The sequence below is a fragment of the Pan troglodytes genome, chromosome 11, assembly GCF_028858775.2.
Source record: "Pan troglodytes isolate AG18354 chromosome 11, NHGRI_mPanTro3-v2.0_pri, whole genome shotgun sequence".
Lineage (NCBI taxonomy): Eukaryota > Metazoa > Chordata > Mammalia > Primates > Hominidae > Pan > Pan troglodytes.
The window spans coordinates 45,627,656-45,654,282 of NC_072409.2; positions in this window are offsets into that span (position 1 = coordinate 45,627,656).

Genomic DNA, 26,627 nt, shown 5'->3' on the forward strand with positions numbered 1-26,627 from the left:
TTGAAATTACTCCGAACATTTACATAGTTTGCTACCTGAATGATACATTTGTGAAGGTTGATCATACAAATTGGGTTATTCTTTTTTTGTTTGTTTGTTTGTTTGTTTCTAGATGCCCTGAGACCAGTTACTAGCTTTCTCTTTTTTTAATTTTACTTTAAGTTCTGGGATAAATGTGCAGAACATGCAGGTTTGTTACATGTGCCATGGTGGTTTGCTGCACCTATCAACCCATCATCTAGGTTTTAAGCCCCACATACATTAAGTATTTGTCCTAATGCTCCCCCTTCCCTTGCCCCCCCACCACCTGACAGGCCCCAGTGTGTGACGTTCCCCTCCCTGTGTCCGTGTGTTCTCATTGTTCAACTCCCACTTATGGGTGAGAACATGTGGTGTTTGGTTTTCTGTTCCTGTGTTAGTTTGCTCAGAATGATGGTTTCCAGCTACATCCATGTCCCTGCAAAGGACATGAACCCATTTTTTTATGGCTGCATAGTATTTCATGGTGTATATGTGCCACATTTTCTTTATCCAGTCTATCATTGGTGGGCATTTGGGTTGGTCCCAAGTCTTTGCTATCATACATAGTGCTGCAAAAATGTACATATTCATGTGATTCTTATCACATCCAACTAAAACAGAGTTGAGAAGCCAGGGGATAAAGCACTCATGGTACAAAACATTGCTCCAAAAATGTAATTCTCTGCAAGCCTGACTGCTGGAACTGCTTGTTGCCACCTGAGACCAGTTTTATCCTTAGCTTCTGAGATAACTTGCTACAACTCTGTGACTAATTTTTCCCACCACCTTTGCTCATCATTCAGAGCTTGCCAGCTCCCCAAACCCTTCCTAGTGCCAATGAACTTACTCAAAGAGGAATACATAACATTTCTCCTTGTTATAAAACCTCTAATCTTCTCTTTGTTCTTCAAAGAGAGCACTTTCGGTTCTTACCAGAGATGATCTCTCCCTGGTTTGCAAACTGATATTGCCAATAAAACTCTGTTTTCTACTCTCTAGCCATTCTGGTGGTCCTTTGGAGAACATATGCCTTGCTGCAGTAAGGACTGGAAGTGTATTTCCCCCTCCCATGGAGAACAAGACCCCATACATGAGAACTTGGAGCTACTCCTCCTCCCATCGGGAATGTGACATCACAGCTTATCAGACCCCGTATGGGTTACTGAGCTCGACTACTGGACTCCCAAGTCCAATAAACCTAAGAGTTTGACAGACATTTTAAGAGCTTAGGTCATGGCAGGGTTTACTCTGTCAGCCATTCTCCGATGACCAGGAGCTTGTGCTGTGAGAGGGCTGCACTGTCCACCACTTCTCCCCAACTTCCCTCTAGTATCCAGGGACCACCCCGGCCTTCTCCAGTCTCCACTGTGATGGCCAAGCCAGTTTCCCTCAAGAACTGCTAGTATAAAGGAACACCTCAAGCTTTAATTAGAAGTTACTTCCCACAGAGACTTTCATCCTAACGGAGCAACTAGACTTTAATAATTGAGGACCTCACTCATCTGTGGTCAGTGTGCCTCATCTCTCAAGTGGATTCCCTGGGAGATTTGTTCACCATGTTATCTTCTTTAAGCGTTCTGAACCTAAGAAAAAAATTCTCTTTGCATGGGGATGAACCACAGATCCATGAAATCATATTTCGATCATCTCTTTGTTTTAACCATGCAAAAACACCTTTGCGGTTCCTTCCCCTACTGGCTTGAGCCTTGGCTTTTTTCTGTTTTTCAACAAGTGGAGGCTCAGAAGTCCCCGAGCAGGAAGGTGCCCATAGCCCGCCGCATGCCCAGCCTCACTGTGCTCTGCCCCAGGGCTGCACCTCCTCTGCTTCGCCCAGCACCCGGAATGTCTCTCCTTCTGAACAGCGCCAAGGCTGCGTCTGTGCAGCTGCCCCACCCGCTGCCCCTAAGGGCTCCTATAAGGCCTGTGCATCCCTCTGCCCTGGCGCTGGGGCACTGCCTTGCGTCAAACCCCATATTGTCTTCTCTCCCTCTAGAGAGTTAGCTTTCAGGGAGGACAGAAGGATGGAAAGGTAAAAATATTGCTGTTTGCTGTAAATAGTACATTGTGAAGGAACAAAAACATGCCTTACAAAAAACACAATTGTACCAAAACAGAGACAAAAGGTGGGCTGGATTGTTTCCCAAGGATCCTTTCATTTTTAATGTTCATTGTTTCACTCTTAGACGCACTGCTAGTTATATCACAGTTCAACATGCACTTTATAAAGCTGGTTTTTTTGTCATTGAACATGTTTTGAAAAATGTACAATGATCACAGACATCATTTTGCTGGAGGCTCTCTCTAGGGTTTTATTCCATGTTTCTTTGTAGATAATGATAGTACAGTATGTTTATTTCTCATGGGTTGTGAGGAGACTAAATGATTAAATATATGTAAGTGCCTGGGACAAAATTTGGCACCTGCATGCCCTAAATAAAAGCTTATTAACTAAATACATGGATTTGGAATTATTGGCTCCATTCTATGTAATTATTCCTGACCCAGAATGTCTTAAGAAATATAGTCCCTGGACCTACCTCTGGCAACCACTGCTGCTCATCACTCATCCCTTTTGCCTGCCTCATTTTAGTTACTAATGGGTGCACCTGGGTTTGGGGATCAGGGAAGACAGTGGACATGGACTCGTACCAATACCTGGACTCTTCACACACCAAATCCTGGGGGCCAGGCACTGTTGTAGGTGCCAGATATTTAATTCACATCACAGATGTGCCATGTAAGTACAACTATTTCCCCTATTTTATGACAAGGAAATTCAGACCCAGGCAGCTTAAATAACTTTCCTAAGTTATTCCCCTACCACTGCCACCCACCCCCAACGAACCCCAGCTCAAGCCTAGGCTGTCAGGGTTTGTGTTATTAACTGTGTGCTTGAATCCAAGAAGCCCAGGGGTCCTGCCTGTGTCAACAGCCTGGGAGCACAGCGACATGAGCTCAGAACCAGGAATCATCATCAAGTCTGTGTTCCTTTTTCCCAGGCATCTGACACATGGTCAGTTGGGCCAGAGACAGGAGAGGAACTTCTAGAGTTACTTAGCAGAACGGAGGCTGGAGACAGGTTGGCCCTGACATCACAGGGGCTGTTCTCTTTCCTACTGGTGTCTCCCTCCTGGGAAAATTGTGGGTGACAGTCATGGTGACAGTACCTGGGATCTTAGTCAAGCGTCCTATATGGAGTTCTGAGTCTCCTTTGACAGAGTGTCCCGGCATCCTTCATCTGTGATCATGGTGACAGAGTCCCACTCTTTTGTCTCACGGATACTGCTCCTGTGCAGAGGGCATCACAAAGCTCACTCTGTTGTACATACAGCTGGATGATAGAGAATTTCATTAGTTTGTTTCTAAAGAAATACTAGAAAACAGATTGAATTAGAAAAAAGTGGAAGTGGAAAGAGGATTTTTCTAGAGTTGACATTTTTACAAGAATCTAAGCATTGGTATCTAGGGGGGAGAAAGCCCAGAGTAATAACTTACTTAACTGTTGCAAATTGGAATGATGCTAATTAGATTTCATGTGTTGCTCATGATGTTTATTGCTGAAACATCCATTACCCTGCTGATTCTGGCAGTGAAATAAACATTAGAATTTTTCAACAGCTGTAGTGTAAAATTTTAGAAATTGGACTATGAGTAGCACAATTGGGGTTTACTGTTTTGGATTACCAAAGTGTTTAGCCTTTGCCATTCAGGGTGATTGCGTGGAAGCAGAGGCTGTGTGGGTGGAAGTCACGGCAGACGCTTCCCTGTGGGGCTGGAACCTGGAGGCTGCTCTGCAGGGGGCTGTGAGCATCCCTCCTCGTGAAGCCATGGGTGGCTATTAGGTAATGCAGCAGTTGCAAATAAGAGCCAGGGTGTCCTGGTGACTGCTGCACCTTGCCCCTAGTAGGAAATGCTGCTGCCTCTGAGCAGGGCTCAGGGGCTGTGAGCAGTGATTGGCAGCAGCAGGGCTGTGCAGCCTGAGCTCCTGATTCCTCGGACCCACGTGCACACCTGGAGAATGGCGTGCGCTTCACCTCCTGAGCACCAAGGCCCCTCCTTCGTAAGGATTTACCCCATTCATGTGAGCCCCAGGAAGAGTGATGCATTTTCAGATGTTTTTAGAGAGAGGGCTCGTGGAGCACTAATCAGAGCTGTCTATGTTTGAGGATGTTGTTATGGATACATTCATTTTTCAGGATGAAAGTCCACGCTTTCCTCACACAGCAGTCCCTGATGGTTCTCCCTCGTTCAGGGCCTTCATTACCATGTCTGGCACGACCCTGATGCAAATGAAACATTTCCAAGAACAAGGAGCTATAACAGGAACTCAAATGTTGCATTTATAATGATTCCCACTTCGGCTTTTTGACTTTAGAGTGCAAAGAAAAATGTGCAATTTCTTATTTGGGCAAAAACAAAATAAAATAAACAATGAATGCAAATTCCAAATCAGAGTCTGTTACTGTGAAGTATAGGGCTCTCAAAGGAAACAATCTAACTCTAAAAATGGAACAAACCAGAGCAGCTGCCCTGAAGAATCAAGGTGGTTTCCACCCAAGCTCCACCTGACGCTTGTGAGTGGAGAAACCAACGACACCCGTGAGCACAGACCTGCTCTCAGGGAGGGATTTTATCTTCATCTGCACAAAGCACCCTGCATAGATCCATGGGGGCTCATTGGCACTAAATAGAAAAATAGATCCCTTCTGCCTCGTTCCAGTTCACACCCATGTAGCCACAGAGCTGGCAAGAAGAATAAAAGAAAGTTTTAATCTATCCCATTCTCAGTCTCACTGCATTGACATTTATTAACCAACTCCATTACTAAGTATACACTCCAACATTTGCAAAATGCTGACTACATTATGTGCTCTACAGTGCCAGAAGTTAGTTCATTAAAATCTGAATTTAAATTCTATGTCCATTTAGAAACTATTTGTATTATATTCTTCTGTAATTGGTTAAGCCTTATGAGTCTAAACGCAGGAATATGGATTTTTCAATGAACTTTAAATAACCTTATTGACTAAAGTCAAAGTAATGTTTTCTTAGAAATTACAGGATTAGATTTCATTATTATTTAATTTACTTATTTTTAACTCCTGGCTTGTCAGGAAGATGGCAAAAGTTGACGTGTTCCCTTTTTCCTATACTATGCTATGAAACATGGAACGTGTCATTCTTATCTTACTAAAAATGCAGTGTTGCATCACACTGCAGTATGGTCATGGCACAATTTAGCTTCATCACAGAATAAATCAGTCATAATTTAAGTGCCATTTGCTATGCCTTTCCAATAGAATCCGCCCGTGTTCACATGGCAGATATTATTATGACCAGGCATCATTACAACTGGCCATGACAGGCCAGGCGCGGTGGCTCACGCCTGCAATCCCAGCACTTTGGGAGGCCAAGGTGGGCGGATCATGAGGTCAGGAGTTCAAGACCAGCCTGGCCAATATGGTGAAACCCCATCTGTACTAAAAAATACAAAAATTAGCCGGGCATGGTGGTGAGCGCCTGTAGTCCCAGCTACTCGGGAGGCTAAGGCAGAAGAATCTCTTGGACCTGGGAGGTGGAGGCTGCAGTGAGCGGAGATCATACCACTGCACTCCAGCCTGGGAGACAGGGCAAGACTCCATCTCAAAAAAAAAAAAAAAAAACGATTGACCATGACTCGGTAATTCCTGGGCTTCAAAGTCAGTCGCCTTGTCTTAGTTCACAGGCTTGTATTGCAAGACTGGCTTCTGTTATATAGCAGGGCTCACATACTCTCTCCTACAGGGATGTAGGTGGTATTCAGACTAGTTCCTTTTCCTGCTGATTATACTACAGGATGTGGGTTATCCAGAGCAGAGTGCATTGGTCGAAGTTGCAAGAGCTCTCAGAGAGCTTCCATAGGTTTGGAGACCCATACAATTCCCACAGGTGGGCCCCTTGAGCCTCAGCAACCAGGACAGAGGGCCACTGCCCCACGGCCACTTTGGCCTCCATCTGTAACAAAATAGTCAAGTAACGCTGTTGGATCTAGGGAGAAGCCCTTTCCCAACACTGGGTGCTAGCTTTACCCAACGTTACCCAACCCACTTCACCGAAGCCTCATTGTCCTCCCAGGCTGACTCCCACCCCTTGCTCCCTTTAATCTGCTTATTTTTTTCAATAAATTTTTCCCCACTGAGTGCTACTCTTCATCAAAAGCAAATTCAGGCCAGGTGCGGTGGCTCACACTTGGAATCCCAGCACTTTGGAAGGCCAAGGTGGGCGGATCATTTGAGGTCAGGAGTTTGAGACCAGCCTGACCAACATGGTGAAACCCCATCGCTACTAAATACAAAAATTATCTGGGCGTGATGGCGGGTGCCTATAATCCCAGCTACTCGGGAGGCTGAGGCAGGAGAATAGCTTGAACCCAGGAGGCAGAGGTTGCAGACAGCCAAGATCGCACCACTGCACTCCACCCTGGGCAACAAGAGTGAGATTCCCCCTCAAAAAAAAAAAAAAAAAAAGCAAATTCAGCTCATCCCATGAAGCCGAGGCCAGCACCCATCTCCCCTAAGGCCCTTTTCTGTCTGGTGGGCCAGTGTTCAGGCCACCATGCATGATGTTGCCACTGTGTCCTCGTGGCTGAGCGCAGTTAGGATACATGTTTCATTACCCAAAAGTATTGGGTTTCCCCATACTTGCATTTTGTAAGTCGTGGTCACACCTCATTGTCATTTAGTCTGAATATGTCATAGAGGTTTCCATTGTCTTCCTTGTGCATGGAGGGGCTGCTCCCTTGGGGAATTTGGACCCAGCGGGTGATGCCTACTGCTTTAGTTCCATCACCATCCCAGTGGTTTTTCCTGGTTTGTGTAAGAGCTTTCCATTCACAGAACAGGGTGGTTTGTGTCTGTGCACAACACACTGTGGCATGTTGGACAGGCCACCATTCTATGTCGTCCAAGATAACCAGGGAGAACTTTGTAAGCCTCTGATCACCTGGGTTTATAGTTACACAGGAGTCAGTCAACCAGCAATCGTACACCACACAGTCTGATGACCCAATAGGGAGTAGTTGCCAAAAAACCCTTCCCAAAAGATACCCTTTGTTGTAGATGTACCCTGAAAAGTCAGAGTTGAAAGATGCTAGAGTTCCACTTGGTCATCGTGGTGTGACCACAGTGTCTCTGACAGTGATGTCACTAGGTTTGCAGGTTGCTATTCGACCTTGTCAGATTCCTAAAACAGGGATGGTTTGACAAACACACAAGTTTACCCTTTCAGGCATCTGGTATAACTGTGCTAAGAGACAATATAATTCCCTTGCTCTGAGCTTACCTCGAGGCACCAATATATTGTTGGGTTTCTCTCATTGCATAACCCATTTATTCATTCCTTTGCCCTCAGCTACTATTTCTCCTTCTCTCCATTTGTCATTGATTTTCACCCAACTTTCACACCTTTAGAAAGGATGAAGGGATGTTAGGTTCATCCACTGTGTAGGCCCAGATGGCCAGCAGCAATATCACTTCAGCAGGTGCCTCCCGCAGGGCCATTTCCAGTCATGTAAGGTAGGGCTGCAAAGAGACGAACTGTGAGGCTGCCCTGACCACCAGGAGATACAGCTGCACTTACTGTCCACCTCTGATTTGCCAGATGCAGTGGAGGCACAGCTATCCCATCAGACCTTTAGGATTTCTGACACAAATGTTAAAAGATATAACAACTGTTTCTCGCTTAAGAATCATTCCTGCCTCTGGCCGGGCGCGGTGGCTCATGCCTGTAATCCCAGCACTTTGGGAGGCCAAGGCCGGCGGATCACAAAGTCAGGAGTTCGAGACCAGTCTGACCAACATGGTGAAACCCCGTCTCTACTAAAAATACAAAAATTAGCTAGGTGTGGTAGTGTGAGCTTTACCTACCCAGTGGCAGATGCTTCCAACACTTGCAGCTGTGGGCCTGATCTCAGGCTCTTTTCAGCAGGTAAGAGACAAGAAAGTTGAGGTGCTGTTGTGAAGAACTGCGTAGTCGTAGCAGCATCCTTCCCGGCCATCTTCCCCAGATCACCCCAAGAGTGGAGGGATCTATCTAGTGGGGATCCTCCTTGACCACCACATGTTAAGTGTGAGCACACATGCATGGAGATATGTAAGCCTTCACGCTTTTATCTCTCCCCATGTAAGATAACAAACATTTCCATTGCCCATTTCAATTCTCTCACAAACTACTCTGAGGATAATGTGCAGCATGATATACCCATTTGATGGGATGTCTCCTTGCCCTGTGTAGGTTGTAAAGTGTGTTCCTTGGTCTGAAGGTATGTAACTTAGTGACACACATTGATACAGTGTCTTCTGCTCAGTACTTTTATAGTATCTTGAGCATTTGCATCTGCCACTGGGTAGGTAAAGCTCAGTCCAGAGTAAGTGTCTATTCCTGCCAGAACCCATTTATAAACTCCCTCCAGGGCTACCAGCAGGGGTCCCGTACAGTCCACCTGCCAGCTGCATGTGGGGTCTTCTCCCTCTGGGGAATCTGCCCCTTAGCCACCTGCGGTCTCCATCTTCTTGTTGTCAAGGCAGTTCTTGTTGGCATTTGTGTCTCTGAGGGTGCAGGAGGGACATGTTTCTGAGCAGCCCGTCCCTGCACTGTCACCCACTCCTTTGTTGAACCTAGGTGGCCACCTCAAGTTTGTTCACCAGGATATCCACCTTCTGGATCTGATCACAGATCCTGGGAGGGATTCTTCAGGTGGGCATTGATATGACCTACTTTAATGTGCCCCTTAAATTCCTGCAGTGCTGTGCTCCGTGTTGGCATCCCTTTCACAGCCCAGTTTGCCATTGCCCCTCTGCCTGGTCACATGGCCAGGCCATTGGCCACTGCCCATGAGTCAGTAAAAACCCAAACACGAGCTCTTATGATTGTTCCATTCTTTCATCGCAGCAAGAAACGCAGCATGCAGTTCATCTAGCTGGGCTGATTTGTTCTTGCCTTTTTCAATATGAGTTTTCCCATTATTGCTCATGATGTGGTGGCCTTCAGATCTGGATGTTGTCCATCCACCTTGAAACTGCCAACCACAAACCAAATAGCTCTTTGTTGTCCATTGAGAGCTGTTCATGGGGCACCATCCATGATGCCATAGACCTGGCAGATCCTCAGCTGGTTCCGAAACCGGCCGCAGGGGAAAAGCCCTCCTTGCATTCCTCTGTATCATGCTCCTGTAGAAACCATTTCCGTTTTATTATGGAACTCTTCTGAGCAGTGCCTTCCTTATTGAACTGTATCTCTGCCATCCCCCAAGACAACATGTGTATTTCAGGCTTTAAGATGAGAGTATGTCCTTCAGTCTTAGGGGCAGTTTCAATTAATGCCCAATCGCAAGCTACTACCTACCAGGTCTGGGGATTTCCTGGTCCAAACTCCCAGTGGTCACCACTGGGTGGCACTCATGCATAATGTTATTGCACAGAGACCACAGTACCAGGATTCCAGCCTCCAACAGGTTATTAAAGTGAAAGTCTCTTTGCCCACCAAGCATTTTATACTTTTTCAAATTAACAACCTGTCTGGGCTCAGGCCCATGGGTTCCCATTTAGCGTGTCCAACTAATATGGGCCAAAGGGCAAACGCCCGTGCCTTCTGCTTCACAATACTAGATACAGACATGTTCCCCAGTTGGACATAATACCCATCCTGTTAACACATTCAGGTGAAGGAGGTGCAACCACTTCACATAAAGTCCATTCAAAATTCCTATTTTCTTTCATATTTTCACCTTAATTCCATCAACCCATCAACCATTGAGATCGTGAGAGTAGGGCCTTAATGATGATGTGGAGGTTCACACCTGTAATCCCAGCACTTTGGGAGACAGAGGTGGGCGGATCACTTGAGGCCAGGAGTTTGAGACCAGCCTGGCCAACATGGCAAAATCCCGTCTTTACTAAAAATACAGGCCGGGCACAGTGGCTCAAGCCTGTAATCCCAGCACTTTGGGAGGCCGAAGTGGGTGGACCAAGAGGGCAGGAGATCAAGACCATCCTGGCTAACACAGTGAAACCCCATCTCTACTAAAAATACAAAAAAATTAGTCGGGCATGGTGGCGGGCACCTGTAGTCCTAGCTACTCGGGAGGCTGAGGCAGGAGAGTGGTGTGAACCCAGGAGGCAGAGCTTGCAGTGAGGCTAGATCATGCCACTGTGCTCCAGCCTGGGCAACAGAGAGAGACTCTATAAAAAAAAAAAAAACAAAAAAACAAAAATTAGCCAGGTGTGGTGGTGCACACCTGTAATTCCAGCTACTTGGGAGGCTGAGGCACAAGAATTGCTTGAACCCAGGAGGCATAGGTTGCGGTGAGCTGAGATCATGCCACTGCACTCCAGCGGGACACAGAGCGAGACTCTGTCTCACTAAATAAATAAATAATGATTTTTTTTTAAACGATGGGATTAGTGTCCTTATAAGAAGAGTGACACACCTGAGAGCTAGCATGCTGGTGCCCGAGCTCTCTCTCAACCCATTGTGAAGACACAGTGAGAAAGCTGCCACTACAAGCCAAGCAGAGAGCCCTCACCAGAACCCGACCTTGCTGGCACCTTGATCTTGAACTTCCATCCTCCAGAACTGCAAGGGAGTAAATTTCTTTTGTTTAAGCGCAGCATGTGGTATTTTGTTATAGCAGCCTCAACTGATGACACATGTTTACACCATCTGACCTAGGTTTGGGTTGACCCCAGAAGACCAAATTCGACTGGCTGGGACTGAGAAGGGAAGAGAGCAACGTCCAGTATGAAACCTAAATTCTAAGATGACTTTAACTCTTAACAGTTTACTTCATTACTTAATAGGAAAAACGTAAACTCCTAAAGTTGTCTTACATCTGAATTTTGGGAGTTGGAATGACATGAAGTGAAGGTGAGGGATCCTCCCGTTTCTACTTAAAACATTAAGGCCATTCAGTGGCCTTAATGAAAAGACTAGGTAAGCTTTCAACTTAGACACTGTCTTTCTCACAAGTTCTGCTAAAATTTCCTATTAATATGTTCAGTGTCTGAATTGAATTTTGTGTTAGCCCACATGGTACCTTCTCATTGTTTTCAGTATTCAGCAAGTGGCCCACTTGACAGCTTCTTTCCATCTAGAAGCTTCACTTTCTCTCTACTTTCCAAAATCTAGACAGGAAAGTTAACTCATAAAATCTAAAAATGATTTTAAAATCTTGTCACTGGTAGAGAGAGAGAACACTACCTACCATCCTAAAATGGTACAAAGACTGCTCCTTTTAGTTTTTCTTTGTAAATGTCTGTGGTCTTCAAAAATAGATCATATTTCAGCTACACATATTAACACCCACACAAAAACATTACATTTTATTTTAGCTTAAAAGTGAGCATACTATATGGACTTTTAAAATAATACAGCATGAAGTCTTACTTTTCCCCACCATGATCCACTTCAAAGCCATCTGTAATGTGTCAGCCACTTCTGTGAGGTCAGCCATATGTGCATTACATGAAACATGCTTATGGAAATATTAAAAATTAGAAATCATTTAAAAGTGCATCTCAGGAAGCAGGTGCACACTCTTACAGAATGTATTTGTAATTCTTTTTTATTTTATTTTATTTTATTTTATTTTATTTTATTTTATTTTTCTTGAGACAGAGTCTTGCTCTGTCTCCAGGCTGGAGTGCAGTGGCACGATTTCGGCTCACTGCAACCTCCGCCTCCTGGGTTCAAGCGATTCTCCTGCCTCAGCCTCCCCACTAGCTGGGATTACAGGCATGCAACACCACGTTGGCTAATTTTCGTATGTTTAGTAGAGACGGGGTTTCACCATGTTGGCCAGGATGGTCTTGATCTCTTGACCTCGTGATCCACCCATCTTGGCCTCCCAAAATGCTGGGATTACAGGCGTAAGCCACCACGCCTGGCCTATAATTCTTTTATAAACATTATGTGTTGAAAATGGGACATATTAATCTGTAGAAAGATAACTGTACAACCTAAGAATACTCACAATTTATTTCCTATACTAAGATACATCAAATCCTAATTAGATACTCCCTTCTTGCTGTTTTTAAGCATTTAAACAAAAATGTTAAAGCTGCCAGATTTTTTAAACTGTAAATAATTTTTAAACTGTGCTCAGAGTTAGATCACAATAGACTTTTTTTTTTTTTCAGATGGAGTCTCACCCTGTCGCCCAGGCTGGAGTGCAGGGGCGCGATCTCGGCTCACTGCAAGCTCTGCCTCCTGGGTTCATGCCATTCTCCTGCCTCAGCCTCCCGAGTAGCTGGGACTAGGCACCCGCCACCATGCCCGGCTAATTTTTTTTCTTTTTTCTTTTTTTTTTTTTGTATTTGTAGTAGAGACGGGGTTTCACCATGTTAGCCAGGATGGTCTCGATCTCCTGACCTCATGATACGCCCGCCTCGGCCTCCCAAAGTGCTGGGATTACAGGCGTGAGCCACCGCGCCCGGCCCTCTATAGACATTTTAAAAATAGAAACAGAAAACACTTTTTTAAAAAGATATAAAAATTAAAGTTAACATGAAAATTAAGCATTTAAAGAATGATTTTATGCTTTCAATATGGAATAACAGGGATCAGATTTGCCTTTAAGCCTGTAACAAATAAACAGAAACAGATGAAGCCTATGAAACAATTCTTTTCCGACACTGGCCCTTGGAGGGTGGTGAACAGTGTCCTGGGAGGGGAGACCTACAACTGCCCCCAGCTCATGGCCTGGAGACAGTATTCAGGGTGCAGGTCCAGGAAGAGACTCTAGGGAGAGCTGGTGGTCCGCTGGCATTGAGAACAGGGAGTTGGGAGCCTGGGGACGCCAAGGAGAGAGAGTTCCCAGGTCAGGGTACCTAAGAGGAGAAAGCTGTGCAGATGAAGAGAAAGCTCTGAACGATTTCAGAGGGTCCCTTCTGAGTCCTCAGCTGAATGCTAAGCAGTGTACTTAGTATGAGGGAAACCACCTGAGGCTGGGGAAAGACCCACCAGAAAGAAGCAGAGAGGCCGTGCTCAGTGGCTCACGCCAGTAATTCCAGCACTTTGGGAGGCCAAGGTGGGAGGATCACCTGAGGTCAGGAGTTCGAGACCAACCTGACCAACATCGCGAAACCCAGGCTCTGCTAAAAATACAAAAAAAGTAGCCGGGTGTGGTGGTGGGCGCATGTAATCCCAGCTACCCGGGAGGCTGAAGTAGGAAGATGGCTTGAGCCTGGGAGGTGCAGGTTGCAGTGCGCCAAAATCACAGTACTGCACTCCAGCCTGGGTGACAGAGAGAGACTCTGTCTCAAAAAAAAAAAAAAAAAGAAAAGAAAAGAAAAGAAAAAAAGGAACAGAGAGAACAAACGTCAGAAATCCACAGGACAGGAATAGTTCCTGCTGCTCCCACCAGCCAGAGAAGAAAACCTCTTACTTCATCAGAGAGGGCATCAGATAGGGTACTCAGAAGTGGTGAAATTAGTCCCTGAATAAAGATTGCTCTGGTCTCACATTACATAGCTTAAGAGCATAACAGTTGGGAAGATAAAGCTGTTTCCAAGGAACTTAACTGCATCCTTGAACACTGTTCAATAATATTCATAGGAATTCAAAAGGAACCAGCACCAGCAAGGCAAAATCCATGATGTTTGGCACACAAAGGAATAGGAAACTAAGACTCATAATGAGAAGAAACATCTATTAATATAAATAGACCCAGAAATGACCCAGATATTGGAATTAGCAGATAAAGACACTGAACTAATTATCATAACTGTATTCCATATGTTCAACAAAAATCAAACATGTTAGCAGGAATATAGGAAATTTTAAAAAGATCCACATCAAACTATTTGAGGTGAAAACACTATGTCTGAGCTGAAAAATACACTAGATAGGATTAACAGAAGATTAGACAATGCAGAAGAAAAGACTGGTGAATTTGAAGAAATAGTAATAGAAACTGTCTAAAATGAAACACTAAAAAGACTTAAGAAAATTAATGGAGCATCAGTGAGTCGTTAGACAAATTCAATCAGACTAATGCACATGTAGTTGGAGCTCCTGCAAGAGAGAATAGAGAAAGGGAACATTATTGAAGAAATAGCCCCAAATTTTCCAAACCTGATCTAAAAAACTCTAAACCAGTGGTTCTCAACTGGGGGTTATTTTCCCCCTGAGAACATTTGGCAATGTCCAGAGTCATTTTTGGTTGTCACAACTACCCGCCTTTTGTAGGTAGAGACCAGGAATGCAACTAAATTTCCTATAGTGCACAGGACAGTCTCCCCAGGCCCCATAGGGCTGAGGTTGAGAAACCCTGCTCAACCAAGAAGCTCAATCAACCAAGAAGCTCAATCCAAGAAGCTCAATCAACTTCAAGTGCAACATAAAATAGAGGAAAAGAGCACCAAACACATCATAATCAAATTGCTGCTTAAAACCACTGATAAAGAGAAAAATCTTAAGAGCAGCCGGAGAAGGCCAGGCATGGTGGCTCATACCTGTAATCCCAGCTCTTTGGGAAGCCAAGGCAGGTGGATCACCTGAGGTCAGGAGTTCGAGACCAGCCTGGCCAACATGGCGAAACCCAGTCTCTACTAAAAATACAAAAAATTAGCCGGGTGTGGCAGCAAGTGCCTGTAATCTCAGCTACTCAGGAGGCTGAGGCAGGAGAATCGCTTGAACCTGGGAGATGGAGGTTGTAGTGAGCTGAGATCATACCACTGCACTCCAGCCTGGGCAACAGAACAAGACTCTGTCTCAAAAAAAAAAAAAAAAAAAAAAAAAAAAAAGGAGCAACCAGAGGAAAAAGATATAGTATTACAGAACAACAAAAATAAGAAACAGCAAATTTTTCCTCAGAAACAATGCAAGACAGAAGAGAGTGCACCAACATCTTTGATGTACTGGGGGCTAAGGGTGGGGTTATCAACCTTCAATCAACCTTCAATAAGCAACTAAAATATTATTTAAAATAAGGCAAAATGGTCTGGGCGCGGTGGCTGAGGTCTGTAATCCCAGCACTTTGGGAGGCCAAGGCAGGCAGATCACTTGTGCCCGGAAGTTCGAGACCAGTGTGGGAAACATGGCAAAACCCTGTTTCTACAAAAAATACAAAAAGTTTGTCTGGCATGGTGCCACACACTTGTGGTCCTGGCTACTTGGGAGACTGAGGTAGGAGGATCACCTGAACCTGGGGAGGCTGAAGCTGCAGTGAGCCAAAATGGAGCCACCACACTCTAGCCTGGGCTACAGAGGGAGACCCTAAAAAGAAAAAGAAAAGGCAAAATAAAGACTTTTTCAGACATGGTGAAAGTCAAGAAATTCATCACCAGCAAACTTGTAGTATAGGAAAATTTTTTTTGTTGTTGAGACAGAGTCTCGCTCTGTCGCCCAGGCTGGAGTGCAGTGGTGCGATCTCCGCTCGCTGCAAGCTCCGCCTCCCGGGTTCACCCCATTCTCCTGCCTCAGCCTCCCAAGTAGCTGGGACTACAGGCACCTGCCACCACGCCCGGCTAATTTTTTGTATTTTTAGTAGAGACGGGGTTTCACCGTGTTACCATGTTAGCCAGGTTGGTCTTGATTTCCTGACCTCGTGATCCACCCACCTCGGCCTCCCAAAGTGCTGGGATTACAAGTGTGAGCCACTGCACCCGACCAGAAATTTTTTTTAAAAGTCCTTCAGGCAGATGAAAATGATATCATTTGAAATCTGCAAGGAGAAATAGAAAAATCCACAATAATAATCAGAGATTCCAACATCCCTCTCTCAACAATTAAAAGAATGAATAGAAAAAAATCAGCAAGGACATAGAAGACTTGAATGATATTATCAATCAACTTGATCTAATTAACATTAATGAAATACCCCGCCCAACAGCAGTAGGAATGCTTTTTTTTTTTTTTTTTTTTTTTTTTTTGAGACAGAGTCTCACTCTGTCGCCCAGGCTGGAGTGCAGTGGCGCGATCTCGGCTCGCTGCAAGCTCCGCCTCCCAGGTTCCGCCATTCTGCTGCCTCAGCCTCCTGAGTAGCTGAGACTACAGGCGCCCGCCACCACGCCCGGCTAATTTTTTGTATTTTTAGTAGAGATGGGGTTTCACCGTGTTAGTCAGGATGGTCTGGATCTGACCTCGTGATCCGCCCGCCTTGGCCTTCCAAAGTGCTGAGATTACAGGCGTGAGCCACCATGCCCGGCGTTTTTTTTTTTTTTTTTGAGACGGAGTTATGCTCTTGTTGCCCAGGCTGGACTGGAGTGCAATGGCGCGATCTCGGCTTACTGTAACCTCTGCTTCCCGGGTTCAAGCGATTCTCCTGCCTCAGCCTCTCAAGTAGCTGCAACTACAAGTGTGCACCACCATGCCCGGCTAATTTTTGTACTTTTTAGTAGATACAAGGTTTCATCATGTTGGCCAGGCTGGTCTTGAACTCCTGACCTCAAATGATCTGCCAGCCTCGGCCTCCCAAAGTGCTGGGATTACAGACGTGAGCCACCGCACCAGGTCAGAATGCATTATTTTTAAGTGACCATGGAACATTTACCAAAATAGACCATATTCTGAGCCATAAAACAAGTTTTAATAAATTTAAAATAATTTAAATCATACAAAATGTATTCTCTAATCACCATGGAATTACATAAAAGTAAATTAGAAAGCCCCCTGGCATTCCATCCCAGGCTTTCTGTTATAGTTTGCGCTTGTTAAATGGTCATAGGCCGGGCACTGTGGCTCACGCCTGTAATCCCAACACTTTAAGAGGCTGAGGTAGGTGGATCACTTGAGGTTAGGAGTTCAAAACCAGCCTGACCAACATGGTGAAACCCTGTCTCTACTAAAAATAAAAAAATAAAAAAAATTAGCCAGGTGTGGTTGCATGCGCCCATAGTCCCAGCTGCTCAGGAGCTGAGGCAGGACAATTGCTTGAGCCTCGGAGGTAGAGGTCGCAGTGAGCCGGGGTCGTGCCACTGTACTCCAGCCTGGGAGTGTGAGGGAAACCAGATGAGGGAGGCCTCATTCACCATGATCACTTCCTGGCCCTTCCCAAGTTTCTGTTTTCTTACACATTGTTACATTTCTTGCCTGCTATATAAACCCCTGGTTTTAGTCAGTCAGGAAGATGGATTTGAGACTGAGCGCCCATCTACTCGGCTGCCGCACCCAATTAAAGCCTTCTTCCTTGGCAATACTTGTCTCAGTGGTTGGCTTCCTGTGTGGTGAGCAACAGGACCTAGACTGAACCCTGGCGTTTCTGTAACAATAGCAATTGTCCTAAGTCATAAGTACCATTTGGTTATCAAAACATTACTGTCAGCAGAGCCCTGCCCACAATGTACCAAGATCCCTTAGGGTGGAAGACAAGGCCACATGATAGACAGAAGAGTATGGAAAAGCTGTCCCAGTGATGACCATTAGAGACTTTCTGCACAAGACCCCTTAGACCTAGGCAGGCGTCACCAGAAGCAGAGAGGGACATAGAGCTGGAGAGGTAATATGCCCTGAGGTAGCATAGTGAAGGTGTATTTCTGGCCTTGCCAACTGAAAACAAACTGCTTCTGGTGGTCTTTGTGAGCAGCTATTGAGGGAAAAAACACACATTTGACAGATCAATAGCTGCCTACCAAGTACCAGGGGTTGTGTTAATTTGCTCAAGCAACAAAAACACGTCGGAACAACAGCTGCAATTAGAGTTAATAACCAGTTAAACTTAAGATAATCCACTGTCATTCTTCAAGCCCCATCTGTCTTCTACAGTGGCCAAAGAAGTGATTTGAATGGGGGATGATAGGGGAATCACTAACCCTGCATCTTTCAAGTCCTTAGTGGTGGCATTAATCTCTGCAATCCTTCCAGGGATACAGTACACTTTTGGCTTACTATTTTCCTAGTTAGAGATAATTCTAGTGACTTCCACCTGGCCTTTCCCACCATAGTGGCCCTCACTCCACAGGTGAGAGAATCAATATGGGAAATCTGCCAGTTGCTGTGCATGTCTATTCCAATGTTATGCATACTAGAACTGGAGAAATAACCACAGGATGAGTTCAGTGGCCCGCTGGACCCACTATGAGAAGGACCTGAGCCAAAACTCCATTGATCACCTAACCTCCATAAAACTCTGCTCAGACTAATGGGTGACAGTGACATTTTAGTTCCCCTGGAATTCATGTCACATCAGAGCTAGTGCCCAGCAATCCCCAAAAAGTCTGATTATTTCCCTTCCCATAATGCAGTCACCCTGATGAAAAGCTGTGGGTCCCTTTAGGGAAGGCTGGAAGAAAGATAAACCATTTTAAATTTTTGACAATGTAGCACAGTCCTTCTTCAAGGTGACCTGAATTCTCCATTCAAAGGGTTCAGAGTCTGGGCATTAGTTGAGGGACCATGACTCTGCTCTGGTAATTCAAGTTAGACTTCCATTTACCTGACCTAGAACTCTTTTGCTTACGCAGATCAAATAAGAATGTAGTAGGCTTCCTGTCTGTTTCACCTCTAGCAACACGATCATCAACTAGTCAACATCATAGGTCTGAGTGAGTCAGACTATTCTGATTGCTGCTTTGATTCTGCTGTTCATTATAGCAACCCCACCCACCTTGCCTTTGGCAATTAAGTGCCTCCCCTTGGCTTCTGCCACCTTGGGATCCAATTACCTAAGTGGATTTAGGTTTCCCAACTCAGTGGCCGCAGTTCTCACTGTAATTTTTACCTACAGATAAAAGCAACCACATAGGTTTTCAAAGATGCTGGGACTCCCTCACAAATTTATTTCTCACAATCATGGTGAAAGGTATGTTCTCTGAACCCACCAGGGGCAGAGAAGCCAGTCTTGCATAAGAAATCCACTCTACCATTCCAGTCTCCCTAAGCCTCTGGATACCTTCTACTAGAATACATCAAGGCAGTTCTGACACTTCAACTTCATTTAGTGCAGGCCACCTTTTGGTTCATGTTTCAGCCAACTAACCAACCAAACAGTTAGAGTTCTTTCCATCCATCTGAGCCACAACACTGAGTCTAGAATCTCTGCTTTGTGACAATACATATTCTCCATATTTCTATCTGTATAAACTGGAAAAATCATGCAGTTCCTTTGAAGTGTAACGCATCTCCTTGTGGGTCATACTTTGTGCCTCATCTTTCAAGGCCTGCTTAGAGTAATTCTAGTTGTCGGTATAGATGCAAAGACAGGTGGTGATGGGTGGATGAGTGGGTCCTGAGGAAAATTAGCAATGTTTTGTAAGGCAATTTTCTCAGGGAGTCATTACAGTTTCCTCAAACAAAGCAGAATTAATCTCCTCAGATGTGGGTGGAACAGCTTCTACTGGCAAAGAAAACACATCTGAATTTAGAAATTTAATGTTCCCAGCTTCATCCAGATCTCCCCATATGTCTCCATCTGTCTTAGAACATTTAGTGTTGCTATAAAGGAATACCTGAAGCTAGGTAATTTATAAAGAAAAAAGGTTTATTTGGCTCATAATTCTGATGGTTGGAAAGTTCAAGATTTGGCATCATCTTCTGCCGATGGGTCTCAGGCTGCTCAGGCTTCTTCCACTCATAGCAGAAGGCAAAGGGAAGCCCATGAGTGCAGAGACCACATGGCAAAAGAAGAGGAAAGAGAGGACAAAGGGGTTTCAGTCTCTTTTTAACAACCAGCTGTTGCAGGAACTAATAGAGAGAGAACTCACTCACCCACAAGGGAGGGCATTACTCTATTCATGAGACATTCACCCCCATGACCCAAACACCTCCCATTAGGCCCCACTTCCAACATTTTGGTCAAATTTTATCATGAGATTTGGAAGGGACAAACATCCAAACCATAGCACCATCTCAATTTTCAGGATCCCATTCCTTCCCAATCAATGTTTTCACTTTAGCATCAGACACCATGGAGGACTGGAAAATCAGTTTGCTTTGTAACTCAGCTGATTATAGGATGAGACTCTGGGTTTGACTCTTAGCAATCTCATCTCTGTGGCTACCGAAGATAAGGGTTTTTGCCAGAGCAGACATTGAAGCTTTCAGGTCATTTATACAGAGCTTGAGTTGGGAATTCAGATCCCTAGGGTCCTTTTTCTGTTTCCCCACTTTTCCCGTGCAATTAGGAGCAACCAGCCAATGTCATTATATTTGCTAGTGTTTTTGTCCATTTTGTGCTGCTATAATGTAATACCTGAGACTGAGTAATTTATAATAACAGAAATGTATTGGCTCATGGTTCTGAGCTGGGAAGTTCCAGATCTAGCAGTTGGCATCTGACAAGGACCTTCTTGCTGCATCATCTTCTCATGGCAGAAAGCAGAAGAGGAAGAGAGAGAATAAATGGCAGCTGAACTCCCTCTTTTACAACAAATCCTCCCCTGGGATAACAGCATTAATTCATTCACTTTGCCCTCATGGCCTAATCACCTCTCATTAGACCCTACCTCCTGACAATGCCAGATTGGGGATCAAGTTTCCAATCATGAACAATAGGGGATACATCAAATTGCAGCAGTTAGTCTGACTAAAATGTTCCAAGATATAAAATACATGGTCACCCAGAAACTTACCTCCAATAAATATTTGATTAGGAGTATCAAAGGGTGATATTTTTATATATGTATTGCCAGATCATGCCATGGATTATCAGTGTTGTCTTTACTGCCAGAAATAGAGTCATCAGTGTCTTCAAATATAATCAAATTGAGAACCAATTCCAGAAACCCTAGAGCTAATTAAGAAAGCTCATCCTTAAGGCCGGGCACAGTGGCTCATGCCTGTAATCCCAGCACTTTGGGAGGCCAAGGCAGGTGGATCACTGAACGTCAGGAGTTTGAGACCAGCCTGGCCAACATGATGAAACCCCTGTCTCTGCTAAAAATACAAAAATTAGCCAGGCATGGTAGCATGCAGCTATATAGTCCCAGCTACTCGGGAGCCTGAGACAGGAGAATCACTTAAACCTGGGAGGTGGAGGTTGCAGTGAGCCAAGATTGTGCCACTGCAGTCCAGCCTGGGTGACAGAGTGAGACTCTATCTAAAAAAAGAAAAAAAAAAGGAAAGAAAGAAAGCTCATCCTTAATATTCTGTTCCTCCAGATACCTCTAGATACACTCTTGGTACCAAAATCTATATCAGTCAGAATTCTCCAGAGAAAGAGAACCAGTAGGATAGATAAGATAGGTAAATAAGTAGATGGTAGACAGATAGACAGACAGATAGATAAAAAGATAGATAAAGATATTTACTTCATAGAATTGGCTTTTGCTACTGACTTAGGCTGAATTTTGTAGGGCAGCCTGGAAAATCTTGGGCAAGAGTTGATGCTGTGGTCTTATAAGAGAATTTCTTCTTCAAGGAAACAAATTTTGCTTTTAAGATCTTTCAGTTGGTTAGATGACACTCACCCACAGTATGCAGGATAATCTCCTTTACTTAATGTCAACTGGTTGTAGGTATTAACCATATCTACAAAGTACCATCACAGCAACACCTAAATTAGTGTTTGATTGAATAACTGGGTACTATAACCTAGCCAAGTTGACACACAAAACTAACCATCACAGTGGTCAAGTAATGATTTGACAGATTGTTCTGTAAATGCCTGGAACCAGTAAGTCTCCAAGTCTTTGCCAGGAGGCTTTATATGTGCACTAGGGAATGCCTTCGCCACTCAGCCAGGTGGCGTAAGCTCTGCCTTAGCCTTCACTTCCTGCTTGTGCATATCCTCTCGGTCAGTCAGAGGTGAGACCTTCTCATGTCTTTCCTGAGCATGCACACTGCAGCATACAGCCCTGGGCATGCACATGGCCTCCCAGATCTTCAGGAATATGTTTGTGCTTTTCTTTTCTTTTTTTTTTTTTTTGACAGGGTCTCACTCTGTTGCCCAGGCTGGAGTGCAATGGCGTGATCTCAGCTCACTGCAACCTCCGCCTCCTGGGTTCAAGCCATTCTCCTGCCTCAGCCTCCCGAGTAGCTGGGACTACAGGCACCCACCACCACACCCAGCTAATTTTTTGTATTTTTAGTAGAGACGGGGTTTCACCATGTTAGCCAGGATGGTCTCGATCTCCTGACCTCATGATCCGCCCCCCTCAGCCTCCCAAAGTGCTGGGATTACAGGTGTAAGCCACCATGCCCGGCCAGCAATTCCCTGTTTTAAAACATTTTTATGTCCGGGAGCGGTGGCTCATGCCTGTAATCCCAGCACTTTGGGAGGCCGAGGCGGTCAGATCACCTGAGGTTGGGAGTTCGAGACCAGCCTGACCAACATGGAGAAACTCTGTCTCTACTAAAAATTCAAAATTAGCTGGGCATGGTGGTGCATGCCTGTAATCCCAGCTACTCAGGAGGCTGAGGCAGGAGAATGGCTTGAACCTGGGAGGTGGAGTTTGCAGTGAGCTGAGATCAAGCCACTGTACTCCAATCTGGGCAACAAGAGTGAAACTCCGTTTCAAAAAAAAAAAAATTAAAACATTTTCATTACCTCCAAAAGTTTGTTTAAGCCCTGTTTGCTGTAAGTCCTCACTTCCATCCTCAGCCCTAAGCAACCACTGTCTTTACAATTTTTACGGGCCTGGCATGGTGGCTCACGCCTGTAATCCCAGCACTTTGGGAGGCTGAGGAGGGTGGATCACAAGGTCAGGAGATCAAGACCATCCTGGCTAACACAGGGAAACCCCATCTCTACTTAAAATACAAAAAATTAGCCAGGCGTGGTGGCAGGCGCCTGTAGTCCCAGCTACTGGGGAGGCTGAGACAGGAGAATGGCATGAACCCAGGAGGCAGAGCTTGCAGTGAGCCGAGATTGTGCCACTGCACTCCAGCCTGGGCGACAGAGAGAGACTCTGTCTCAAAATAAATAAATAAATAAAATAAAATTTTTACTTTTCTGGGAATTTCATATGAATAGAATTATGAAAGAGATGGTCTTTTCTTCTTCCATGTCATAATGTTTTTTAGGTTTTTTACATATTGTGGAATGATCAGTATTTAATTTCTTTTCTTTTTTTTTTTTTGCCAAATTACTCCTATATAGGAACATACATACCACATTTTGTTTATCCATTCTGTAGTTAATAAGCATTTGGATTTGTTCACATTTTGGCTATTTCGAATAATGCTGTTATGAACATTCTCATACCAATCTTTATATGGACATGTGTTTTCATATCTCTTGGGTAGAATCATAGAGGTAAAATTGCTGAGTCTTATGCTAAGTTTATATTTAGCCCTTTGAGAAACTGCCAAACTGATATGTAAAGAGAATGTACCTTTTTATACTCCAATCAGCAATTTATCACAAGGATTTCTCTCAAAATAAATAAAGAGAATGTACCTTTTTATACTCCAATCAGCAATTTATCACAAGGATTTCTCTCAAAATAAATAAAGAGAATGTACCTTTTTGTACTCCAATCAGCAATTTATGAAGGTTCCACTTGCTAAGCATGTTTGTCAGCATTTGGAATTATCAGTCTTAATTTTAACCATTCTGATTGGTGTGTATTGGTATTGCATGGTGGCTTTAATTTGCTTTTCCTAATTACTTGTGATGTTGAGCACTTTTTCATGTGATTATGAGCCATTTGTATGTTTTCTTCGTTGAAATGTCTATTCAGGAAGAATACAGAGGCTCGACGGTCTCCCTGTCCCCACGGTCTCCGTCTCCCTCTCCCTCTCCCCCTCCCCACGGTCTCCCTCTCCCCCTCCCCACGGTCTCCCTCTCCCCCTCCCCACGGTCTCCCTCTCCCCCTCCCCACGGTCTCCCTCTCCCCCTCCCCACGGTCTCCCTCTCCCTCTCTTTCCACGGTCTCCCTCTGATGCCCAGCCGAAGCTGGACTGTACTGCTGCCATCTCGGCTCACTGCAACCTCCCTGCCTGATTCTCCTGCCTCAGCCTGCCGAGTGCCTGCGATTGCAGGCGCGCGCCGCCACGCCTGACTGGTTTTCGTATTTTTTTGGTGGAGACGGGGTTTCGCTGTGTTGGCCGGGCTGGTCTCCAGCTCCTAACCGCGAGTGATCTGCCAGCCTCGGCCTCCGGAGGTGCCAGGATTGCAGACGGTATCTGGTTCACTCAGTCCTCAATGGTGCCCAGGCTGCAGTGCAGTGGCGTGATCTCGGCTCGCTACAACCTCCACCTCCCAGTCGCCTGCCTTGGCCTCCCAAAGTGCCCAGAGTGCAGCCTCTGCCCGGCCGCCACCCCGTCTAGGAAGTGAGGAGCGTCTCTGCCTGGCCGCCCATCGTCTGGGATGTGAGGAGCCCCTCTGCCTGGCTGCCCAGTCTGGAAAGTGAGGAGCGTCTCTGCCCGGCCGCCATCCCATCTAGGAAGTGAGGAGCGCCTCTTCCCGGCCGCCATCCCATCTAGGAAGTGAGGAGCGTCTCTGCCCGGCCGCCCATCGTCTGAGATGTGGGGAGCGCCTTTGCCCCGCCGCCCCGTCTGGGATGTGAGGAGTGCCTCTGCCCAGCTGCGACCCCATCTGGGAGGTGAGGAGCGTCTCTGCCCAGCCGCCCCATCTGAGAAGGGAGGAGACCCTCCGCCCGGCAGCCGCCCCGTCTGAGAAGTGAGGAGCCCCTCCGCCCGGCAGCCACCCCGTCTGGGAAGTGAGGAGCGTCTCCGCCCGGCAGCCGCCCCGTCCGGGAGGGAGGTGGGGGTCAGCCCCCGCCAGGCCAGCCGCTCCATCCGGGAGGGAGGTGGGGGGGTCAGCCCCCCGCCCGGCCAGCCGCCCTGTCCGGGAGGTGAGGGGCGCCTCTGCCCGGCCGCCCCTACTGGGAAGTGAGGAGCCCCTCTGCCCGGCCAGCCGCCCCATCTGGGAGGGAGGTGGGGGGGTCAGCCCCCCGCCTGGCCAGCCGCCCCGTCCGGGAGGGAGGTGGGGGGTCAGCCCCCTGCCCGGCCAGCCGCCCCGTCCGGGAGGGAGGTGGGGGGTCAGCCCCCCGCCCGGCCAGCCGCCTCGTCCGGGAGGTGAGGGGCGCCTCTGCCCGGCCGCCCCTACTGGGAAGTGAGGAGCCCCTCTGCCCGGCCAGCCGCCCCGTCCGGGAGGGAGGTGGGGGGGGTCAGCCCCCCACCCGCCCAGCCGCCTCGTCCGGGAGGTGAGGGGTGCCTCTGCCTGGCCGCCCCTACTGGGAAGTGAGGAGCCCCTCTGCCCGGCCAGCCGCCCCGTCCGGGAGGGAGGTGGGGGGGTCAGCCCCCCGCCCGGCCAGCCGCCCCGTCCGGGAGGGAGGTGGGGGGGTCAGCCCCCCGCCCGGCCAGCCGCCCCGTCCGGGAGGGAGGTGGGGGGGTCAGCCCCCCGCCCGGCCAGCCACCTTGTCCGGGAGGTGAGGGATGCCTCTGCCCGGCCGCCCCTACTGGGAAGTGAGGAGCCCCTCTGCCCGGCCACCACCCCGTCTGGGAGGTGTGCCCAACAGCTCATTGAGAACGGGCCATGATGACAATGGTGGTTTTGTGGAATAGAAAGCGGGGAAAGGTGGGGAAAAGATTGAGAAATCGGATGGTTGCCGTGTCTGTGTGGAAAGAAGTAGACATGGGAGACTTTTCATTTTGTTCTGTACTAAGAAAAATTCTTCTGCCTTGGGATCCTGTTGATCTGTGACCTTACCCCCAACCCTGTGCTCTCTGAAACATGTGCTGTGTCCACTCAGGGTTAAATGGATTAAGGGCGGTGCAAGATGTGCTTTGTTAAACAGATGCTTGAAGGCAGCATGCTCGTTAAGAGTCATCACCACTCCCTAATCTCAAGTACCCAGGGACACAAACACTGCGGAAGGCCGCAGGGTCCTCTGCCTAGGAAAACCAGAGACCTTTGTTCACTTGTTTATCTGCTGACCTTCCCTCCACTATTGTCCTATGACCCTGCCAAATCCCCCTCTGTGAGAAACACCCAAGAATGATCAATAAAAATAAAAATGAAAATTAAAAAAAAAAAAAGAAATGTCTATTCAGGTCTCTTGCCCAATTTTAAATTGGGTTGTCCTCTTGTTATTGAGCTCTTCTTTTTATATTTTGTATAAAAGTTCTATATCAAGTATAAGATCTGCAAATATTTTCTCCCAAATTATGCTTTATGCTTTGTCTTTTTGTTTTCTTCAAGTCGTCCCAAGTAGCTGGGACGACTACAGGCGCCCGCCACTGCGGCCGGCTAATTTTTTGTATTTCCCCGTGTTAGCCAGGATGGTCTTGATCTCCTGACTTCGTGATCCACCCGCTTCGGCCTCCCAAAGTGCTGGGATTACAGGAGTGAGCCACCGCGCCCGGCCATGGAATGAAGTTTAATTGGCTGGGCTGGTGGGGAGCGTGGAGTTCACCCCTGTAGTCCCAGCACTTTGGAAGACCAAGGTGGGGGGATCCCTTGAGCCCAGGAGTCTGAGCAACATGGTGAAACCCTGTCTGTACAAAAAAATACTATTTGGAATTTGACATGATGAAGTTAGCAGATCCACAAATCTCCCCACAAAGCACCTATGATCTGTAGAAAATCATCAAGGCGGCCGGGCGCAGTGGCTCACGCCTGTAATCCCAGCACTTTGGGAGGCCAAGGCGGGTGGATCACGAGGTCGGGAGATCGAGACCATCCTGGCTAACACGGTGAAACCCTGTCTCTACTAAAAATACAAAAAATTAGCCGGGCGTGGTGGCGG